We start from the raw sequence: 10760 nt of genomic DNA on the forward strand, positions 1-10760 counted from the left end.
AAAATTGAAAATAAAATGTCCTTCAAAATAACAAAATAACTTATCACCAAACTATTTTATAAATGATGGATCTCTCATTAATAAAAAAATTTACTGAACCTAATAACTTAAACAATTGCTAGATTAGACTTTTAAATAATTTTTTCAATTTTAAATATTTAAGGCATTCTTTTTTGACCGTCAAACACAAACCAACGGCAAGGGCTTATGCCACAATGGTATGACCTTTGTCTCTCACACATGAGAGATTGGAAGTTCAACTCTCACCAGACACATGAAAATCATACCATTATCTCCTATCTAGATTGGCAATTGCCCATCCTTTTCTAATTGACTAATCAATGAACTGGGCTTAGGATGGCCCGTTCTCGATTTCTAAATCCCAAGAGAAAAAAAATATAATATAAACTTTTGAAATGCATCATAAAATTAGAAAATCATGAAAAATAAAAATAAAATTTATTTAGTGAAATATAAAATTACATCGATACATCTATTATGTTATTAAATTTTAAGGCAATCAGGTTAAAAGTCCAAATCTCAATTTTATTTGATCAAAGTTCAAGTGCTAAAATATTTTTTTCAAAAGGACAAATTTAGATAAAATGACCGAAATACCCTTATATATATATATATATCACTTACAGGGTTTTGAAGAACAAAAAAACAAAAATGTTTGAGAGCTCTAAACCAAGAGCTCTAAATGAGCTCTAATGAGTGGGACCCATCCATTGATTTGATGTTTTGACTTTTCTTTTTTTTACCTTGCCACCTCATTAGAACCCTTGTTAGAGCTCCAAATTTAGAGCTACATATCATTGCTCCAAAAAAATACTTTCTTCTTTTTCTCTCTCCTCTACAGTTTTTCCGCTGTTGCTTCTTCTTTTCATCTGTTGCTTCTCTTCCGTTGTTGCTGTTGCTCCTCCGTCACTGTTACTTATTCGTTGCTGCTCTACCACCCTTCTCCGCTGTGAGATCTAGATCTGTAGCCTTTCTCTCTCTCTCTCTCTCTCTTCACCATTATTGCTTCTTCTCCACCGCTGTTATTTTTTCGCTACTTCTCCTCCTCTATCACCGCTTTTTCTCTGCCGCGAGATCTAGATCCGTAGCATACCGACTAGGTCATCGCAATTGCCACCCCAATCTGATGATGCAGATTTGAGAAAGCTTTCAACTAAAATAGAGATTTGTTAGATCTGTATGCAAATCATATGTATAGAACAACAAAATACAAACATTGATCACTCTCTCTTATACACACATTCTCTCTCTCTCTCTCTTTCTCTCTCTCTCTCTCTCTCTCTCTCTCTTTTACTTTCTCTCTCTATAACTTTTTCATTTATAGGTGGTTTGATTCAGAGTGTTAGTATTAATGTATATTAGCTTTATACTTTTCTATTTGTATTAGATATATCTCATCTTATCTTTTGTATCTCTATATCTATCTCATTGTATCTCTATCTCTATCTCCTTCTATACTTATCTAGGTTTATTTTCAGCCTATAAATACAGGCTTCTCCAATTGTATATGCTCAAATTCAACATATATAAAATACACAGCTTTTTCTCATTTTTCTTCCAACCATTGTAACATGGTATCAGAGCTCAGGTCTTAAATCCTAGTTCCTCTTTTCTCTTGCTTATTGATCGTACATAGCATTATCAAAGCACAGAGCACAAGGTTCTAGATTACACCATTATTTGTTCAACAACACTATTTCGTTATCGTTGTTGACCAAAATTTTACAAATTTTTTATTCTCGTGCTCGGAATTCTCTCTCAGTTTCAATGCCACCAGGCCCGTTGCCAAACACCACCAGATGCACCCTCACGCGCCGTTTTTATCATTGGCATGTTTAGTCTTTCGCCGCCACTCTCATACGCACCCTCACGCGCCCTTCAGTTGTCGTTCACATCAGCTTAACGTCAGCCCTTCCTGCGACTGCCTCGCACCGTCCTGTTACTATGCGCCGCGCGCCGTCTCTGCTATCCTACGCTGCGCCTCCGTTCTACTAATGTGCGCCGCATCTTTTGCTGACATCATCTATGCCCTGCTGACATCATCTCTGGCCCTTTTCTTTATTTTGCTTATTTTTTGGTGATTTTGCCATTTTTCGGGATATTTTCGATCTTTCGAACTCATTGATATGCTTTGTTTTACCTGATTTTGCTTCTACAATACTGTTTCTATTTATTTAGTCATACCACAATATTATTATGGATCGCCATGATGCCTCCCGTCTAATTTCTGTTATTCTTGATGGCTCCAATTATGTTATGTGGGCCCAAGCTATGTCTTCCTTCTTGAGATATAGGAAACTGTGGCGTATTATCATTGGGGATATGACCAAACCGATAAAAGAGGCCGCTAAAACTACTGCTAAATATGAAGACTGATTAGAAAATTGGGACAATAAGAACTACCAGAACATTACTTGGCTTCGGAATACCTCTATTACTTCTATTAGTCTTCAGTTTGAATGTTTTCAGCTTGACTCTATTACCACTCCTGCTGACATTTGGGATTTTTTGAAAGAACGATACCAGACTATCGGTCTTGCTTATCAGTATCAACTTCAGAGTCAGATTCACCGCATACGCCAATACCCTGGTCAGTCTATTAATGAATTTCTTTCTCAGATGTATTCTATTTGGGACCAGCTTGCTCTCTCAAAACCTACCTGGCCCCACACTGATGTTGTTGCTTTATTTACAACATATCATAATCAGTAGCGGTTGGTTCAATTTCTCATGGCTCTCACTACCCATTTTGAGCCCGTGCATGCATCTCTCCTTCATCACACTCCACTGCCCACTTTTGAGCAGGCTATTTTAGAGCTTTTATTTGAGGAGACTCGTCTCGGTACTCTCCAAACTCATCATGTAGACTTTGTTCTTGCCATTCCCCAATCATAGACTTCTTTCATACTAACCCAACGATCCACTGCCTGCATTTATTGTCAGAATTGGAGCCTTCCTTCTACTCATCTTCTGGTTCACTGCCCAGTCAGACCCTATCCGTACTGCAACAAAATTGGTCTTGGTCATCTGCAGTAAGATTGTTTTCACAATCCCTCCCGGTCATCTTCTACTGGCCCTTCCTCTCGCAGTGGCTCTTCTAGGGGTAGTTTACATCGTCCCGGGAATCAATCTAGACCTTTGCTTGCTCATTGCACTGTTGCTGCTACCTCTGAGGATTTCTCTAAGTCTGTCGATCCGTCTGCCCCTGTCTTTTCCCAAACTAATGTTGAGGCCTTGTTCAAACAATTTCTCTCCATCTCTGGTGCACCTCTCCCTATTGCTTTGTCTATGACTTCAGGTACATCTTTTTGGTATTTTGACTACGCATGCTGTAATCATATAACTTCCAGTTCTACTATATTTTCTTCCTTCTCTTCCTGTGCTCATATGCCGTTTATTCATACTGCCGATGGGTCTCTCATGTCCGTGAGTCATGTTGGTTCTATTTCCATCTCTCATTTGTCTTTACTGCATGTTTATCATATTTCTACTCTTACCTTAAACCTTATCTCCATTAGTCAATTATGTGAGCTTGATTTGTTACATTTTCTACTAATAGTTGTTTGGTGCAGGACCTTCAAACGGGATAGACTCTTGGGATCGGCCGTAAGCATGGACGTCTCTATGAGCTCATTCACCTTCATGTTTCAGACTCCACACCGTTAGCTGCTTCTGCACCTGGTTCTTCTTTTTCTCCTTTTCATCTTTGGCATTGTCGTTTAGGGCACATTTCTGTTAGTAGGTTAAAGTCCTTGGTTTCTAGTGGTTAGTTAGGTCATGTATTTCCAAATAATTTTGATTGTTTGCCTTGTCAACTTGTAAAACAACCTACTTTATCATTTAATAGGAAAACTTTTGTTTCTCATGCACCTTTTGATCTCATACATTCTGATATATGGGGACCATCACCTATTACTACCATGAGGGACTCTCGTTATTTTGTTATTTTTGTTGATGATTTTTCCCTGTTTACTTTGCTATTTCTCATAAAAAAATCGGTCTGACCTTAAACAACTTTATTATACTTTTGCAAAAATGGTCCAACCCCAATTTTCAAAAACCATTAAAAATTTTAGCTCTGACAATGCTATGGAGTATCGGGATACAGATTTTCTCTCTTTTCTTTAGAGTCATGGTACATAGCCTCATCATTCCTGTGCCAGCACGTCCTAACAAAATGGACGTGTTGAAAGGAAACATAGGCATATTCTCAACACTACTCGAACTCTCCTTCTCTCTTCTTCCTGTCTTGAGAACTTTTGAGGGGAAGCTGCCCTTACTGCTGTGTATACTATTAACTGTGTTCCCACCCCTGTCATCAGTAATCAAACTCCCTTTGAACATCTACATGGGACACGCCCTCCATATGTTGGGACCCTCTCTTTAAACGTCTTCGTGTATCCTATCATATGATTTTTTGGAAGCATAAAATGTTTTCTTCCATATCCTCATTTCACTTACCCTCCCTTTCTACTTCCATCATGTTTACTAATCCTTCCATAGATCTCTTCTCTAATGAATTTGATGCAGGTTCCTCATTTGTAGAGACGCCTTTGCTGACACCTGATCCCATCCAAACTGCTCTCCCTGATGGTCCACCTCCCATTACGCCTTCTAGCTTGTCTCCTACCTTCCCACTAGCTCTTCCCACAGGTCGTCCTTATCGAGTAACTCAACCACCTGTTTATCTTTGTGATTATATTGTCGGGTTTACTGTCTTTTCTACTTATGAACCTACCTTCTATCGTAAGACTTGTACTAATCCTCTTTGGCAGCAAGGTATGACTGATGAACTCCAATCTTTAACAAAAACTCATACTTGGGATGTGGTTGATCTTCCTCCTAGAAAGACTGCGATTGGTTGCAAATGGGTATACAAAATCAAGACCCATTCTGATGGCTCTATTGAACGTTATCGTCTTGTTATAAAGGGCTTCACCTAGGAATATGACATTGATTATGAGGAGACCTTCACTCTTGTTGCTCGGCTTATCTCTGTTCGTAGCTTGATTGCTATTACTGCTACTCGCCATTGGGAGTTTTTTCAAATGGATGTCACAAATGCATTCCTTAATGGTGATCTTCTTGAGGAGGTCTACATACAACCTCCCATTGGCTCTGCTTATCCAGCTCATAAGGTTTGTTAACTATAGCACGCTCTTTATGGTCTCAAGCAAGCCCCACAAGCTTGGTTTGCTAAGTTCAGCTCTACCATTCATCACTTCGGCTTTACCTCCAACTCATATGATTCTGCTTTATTTGTTCGGACCACTACTCATGGTACCACTCTTTTTCTTCTTTATGTGGATGATATGATCATCATCGGTGATGATATAGCTGGTATTCTTAGCCTCAAACAATTTCTCAATCGTCAGTTTGAGGTGAAAGACCTTGGGACTTCAATTATTTCTTAGGGCTTAAAATCTCTCATGATTCCACTGGTTATTATTTGTCACAAGCCAAATATGCATCCAATCTTCTGGCATGTACTGATCTTACCGATTGCAAGACTATCTCTACTCCCGTTGATCCTCAAACTCGTCTCACTCCTCTAAAAAGGGATCTTCTCTCTGATACTACTGTTTATCGCCAATTGGTAGGTAGTCTTGTCTATCTCACTATGACTCATCCTGACATTACCTATGCTGTCCATCTTGTTAGTCAGTACATGTCAGCTCCCCGCACCTCGCATTATACTGTTTTATTTCGCATACTTCGTTACCTCAAAGGCACTATGTTCCATAGACTCCACTACTCTGCTCACTCTACTCTCGAGCTTCGTGTCTTTTCTGATGTTGATTGGGCGGGGGATTCTACTGATCAACGCTCTACCATAGGTTTCTGTTTCTTCTTAGGGGATTCTCTTCTTACTTAGCGCAGCAAAAAACAGTCCTTCATTGCTCGCTCTAGTACTGAGCTAAATACTACGCTCTTCCTGACACTACTCAGGAACTTTTATGGCTTCGCTGGCTCCTTACTAATATGGGTGTTTCTTCCCTTGGTGCTACCTCTCTCTATTGTGAACAATCTGAATACAATCAAAGTGCCATTCAGATTGCTCACAATAATGTCTTCCATGATCGCACCAAACATATTGAGATTGATTGTCATCTCATTCGACAACATGTTACACGTGACATTGTTCATCTTCTCCCTATTTCTTCTGCTGATCAACCTGCTGATATTTTCACCAAGGATGAGACCAAGGCTCATCCTCCTTGTTGTTTTAGTGATCTAGTTTCCAAACTCAAGTCGGTTGATGCTTACACACCTTGAGTTTGAAGGGGGCTGTTAAAATTAATGTATATTAACTTTATACTTATTTATTTGTATTAGATATATCTCATCTTATCTCTTTATATCTCTATCTTCTTGTATCTCTGTCTCTATCTCCTTGTATCTCTATCTCTATCTCTATCTCCGTCTATACTTATCTAGGTTTCTCTTCAGTCTATAAATACAGGCTTCTCCTATGGTATATGATTCAATTCAACATATATAAAATACCAAGTTTTTTCTCACTTTTCTCTCAACTATTGTAACACAGAGAATGTTTAACATGCTTAATTATGGTTTGGCTGACATGATTTGTATTTATTTGTGCTTTGCATTATTGTGGTTTATACTTATTTGGTTAATTTGATTTATGTTTATCTATGGGTTTCTCTCTCCACTAAGATCTTCTTGTTGATAATGATGATGATTATGAAACAATAATTTTTTGATTTTGTTTTTGTGTTGAACAAATAAGGATAAGAGAAAGAGAGAGAAAGACACAATGGAAGATTACTTAGCTTGTACAAATAAAAATATTGAATACATAAAAAATTGGATAGATAACATTTGGATAGATAGAAAACTAGTGGTCACCCGTGCGATGCACAGGTTTTTAGAAAGTCAATAATTACTAAAAAAAATTTGCTATTTGTTTATATTTCTTAACATTTTTATTTGGTTTGTGTATATAAATCTTACTTCACATCATTAAAAATATTTAATATTTCACATTATTGAAAATTTTAAAAAACTATCATACATTAGTAAATCATTACATATATAATAGTTAATTTATCTAAGAATTACTTCAGATAGCCAAAAATAGAGTAATAAAGGCATATTATAATTAATCAAAATGACTAATATATTAAATTTAAGTAACACTGATTTTGCTTAATCAATAGTAGATATTACATTAATCATCTCATATAATATAATAAATTAAAATAAAATTAATTTTAATTCCCACTATATTTAGTTAGTAGTTAAAATTTTTTACATGCTATTTGTTTTTTCGTTATATTGATTCATTAAACACAAATAGGTTTGGAATGATTATAAAAAAATTTTAAAAAAATGTTTGAAAATGCATTATACTTGAATTGACAAACATAAAGAATATAAATATTTAAATTATTCAAAAAAAATTAACATTTTAAATATGAGATATCTTCCATTTGCTCAAACTCTGAATCTAAATAAATAATTTAAACAAAGAAGAAATTTGTGGTTTAGTTCTCAAAGGAAATGAGTTACTAAAAATAAATTTAATCATGAATTATTTCAATAGGATAATCAATAATAAAAAATCAACTGATAAATACACTTAAAGTATAACCCATATCCAATAAATTTTGATGTGTTCTTCATTTTCAATCTAACATCTACACCAAAAAAAAAATTAAACACAAATAATCAATAAGTGGGAGAGTTACAAATTGATAATTGCAGTGCTTTTATAAATATAAAAAAAGAATAAAATCTCAATTAAATGACACATTATTAACAAAAAGAAAGAAATAAGGAAAAATACAGATTGTAACCAAATTTTTTTTTAAAAAAATAATAATATTCATTTATATTAACTCACTTTCTTACAAATGCAAAAACTCATGCAAGTACACATTTCAAATGTAAAGCAAATATTTAAGATTTTTAGGCATCGAAAAGGGATCAGAAATGGCTCAATGTTGATTGTTTTCCTCCCAATTTTCTATTTATGGTTTCTTTTGCAGGAACTTGTTTTTATATTAAAAAAATTATGCTTAAACAAAAGATATATATGGAATTCTATCATGTTTAAAATTTGTATGGATAAGTAATTGATGATTTTAAAAGATAAAATATTAAGTTCCACTTAAAGATAAACTTTAAAAAGATTAAGTTGGAATATATAAAAATTCTATAATAAACTAACAAAAGATAAATATAGATCGTTAAAAAAATTATCATCTTTTTGGGATATTTATATCCCAATCTTATTCTTTTTTTTATTTAAATATTTTGTTATCTTTTATTTGAATTTTCATTAAATAGTTATATTTTTATTTTTGTATATTTTTTCATCTATATTTATTTGTTATTCATATATACATAATTATCTTTTTATTTTAAAAATCATTTGACTCGTAATATTTTTTATTTAAATTTTTTTTAATTGTTCATATATAAATAGTTAACTTTTTATTTTTATAATTAATTGACTCGTAATATTTTTTATTTAGTTATTTTTTTTATCTTTTATTTGACTCTTTATATTATTTTGTAGTTGAAATTTGAATAGTTATCTTTTTATTTTATTTATTTTATATTTTTATCTCTACCTCTTTGTTGTTCATATTTAAATATTTATCATTTTATTTAAATATATATAATCCTTTTAGCTTTAGAGATTTAGATAATTGACAAATGATTAAAAATTAGAAAAAGTGAGAGAGGAGACTTGAGAAGTGACACGTAGGAGAGAGAATCCATAAGAATTTAGTATTAAGAGTTTGGAGAATTCTCATACTCCACTACATTTGTTTATATATATTGTATAGATTTGCACAAACAAAATTTGTACAAATTGAAAGTTTACATACATAGAAAAAAAAAAATTGAATAGATAGATTAAAAAATTGAATAAATAGTCAACGAAAAGTCAAACAGATAAAAAAAATCAAGGGGTAAAATTGGAAACAAAATGTCCTCCAAGACTTCTCACCAAATTATTTTACAAAGTGTGAACTTTTCACCCATAAAAAAAAAATCACTGAATCTAATGCCTTAAATAATTGTTAGAGTGAATTTTTCACTAATTTTCTCTAAATTTTATGCAATTTTATTCTCATGAAAATATAATTATTAGTTTCATAGTCATTGTGCAACTCATTTTATTTAGTTGTAATTTTATTGTCTTACTAAAAATGCATGGGCAAAAAACAAAACAAAAAAGAAGAGAGAGAGAGAGATCCATTTTTTAGTATACTAGGCCTGGCTTTAGAAAGCCCATTGGACTGAGAATATGGGCAGACCCATGGGCCTCACACTTTTACGCAGGCTTAACCCATATAGTTGAGAGTTTGAAACACATTTTGATTTATAATAATGACTTGTATCCTCTTTTTTTCCCACCCTCTTGACCCCTTCTTCACCTGATTGGTCACTTTTTTTTTTTCCCCCTTCTCCTCCAATCACCACCCGCCACGTGTGTGCGGGGTGGTGGGAGTGGTGATTGGAGGGGGTCTCAATCATCACCATTTATTTAATGTGTTTGGGCCTCCCAAATTGGGCTTCTTTTTTTGGGAAACAATAAAATAAAATATAGACCAAGATTTTAACAAAATCACTAGCCAAAATATTTTTTTTTTTACAATTTTAAACGAGGGCTATAAAGGAATATAGAACTCTACACCTACATGATTCACAACTGTAAAGCTAAAAAGAAAAAAAAAATTAGCAATTCATTTTCTTATTAGTTTATGATCTCTCTATAATTTATTTATTTATTTGGAAAAATTACAAATTTCTTTTTTTCAGGATTTGACATTTGTAACAAAATAAATCATAAGTTTTAATTTTATCAATTTAAATTCTAAAATTTTGATTTGTATCAATCTAAACCATCTATATATTTTCTTAACTAAACCGACACAAAAAAAATCATATTTTAGTCATTAATTTAACGAAAATTGATATTTCAAACATTTTGTGTACACTTACATTGAGTTTAATAATTAAAATAATTTTTTTCCGTCAGTTTTAATAACAAAAATAAATTGATGGTTTAGATTGAAAACAAATTAAAAGATTATGAATTAAATTGATAAAATTAAATATTTAGAGTTTATATTGTTATAAGGGTAAAATTATGAGTTTTTTTTTTACAAAAAAATAATTTTCTCTATTTATTTTTTGACAAATTTATTATCTAAACGTAACTTAAAAGTGTAGTCTCAATAATTTTTTTCACCTCTTTCTTCTTCGTCTTCTTCTTCTTCTTCATTGAGTGTGCGCCCTTCTGTACTAGCCATGTAATTGATTCACTATATCATAACTAGTTTTTTTATTTTTTATTTTTTTGACATTTTACGAAAATATACAGAAAAATAAAAAATAATAATTGACTTTTTAGTAATTATCTTTTGTACTTTTTAATTATTTTTTAGTATGTTCTCAAACTTGCCTAAATAAGTTAAAAAGTGGGGTGGGGGGAGAAAAAAAAATTGTGATTAGTTAAAAAATCCAAAAAATAACTAAAATTTTTTCATTAAAAAAATAATTTTTTTAATATCTTTTCAAATACATTAATTTTTTAACTTTAATTTTTTTTTTTAAAAAAAAACTTGTTTAGATATTAAAAAAATAAGCAATTTATTGACTTATGGCTCACATCTTTCATAAAAAGTAAAGAGGTAGGGACTACAATTTTTACCTGCTTTTTAATTACTACTTACACACTGAAAGTGATTTGCATATCT

The sequence above is a fragment of the Camellia sinensis genome, unplaced genomic scaffold (genome assembly GCF_055761805.1).
Source record: "Camellia sinensis isolate YWXY unplaced genomic scaffold, ASM5576180v1 Unanchor1, whole genome shotgun sequence".
Taxonomy (NCBI): Eukaryota; Viridiplantae; Streptophyta; class Magnoliopsida; order Ericales; family Theaceae; genus Camellia; species Camellia sinensis.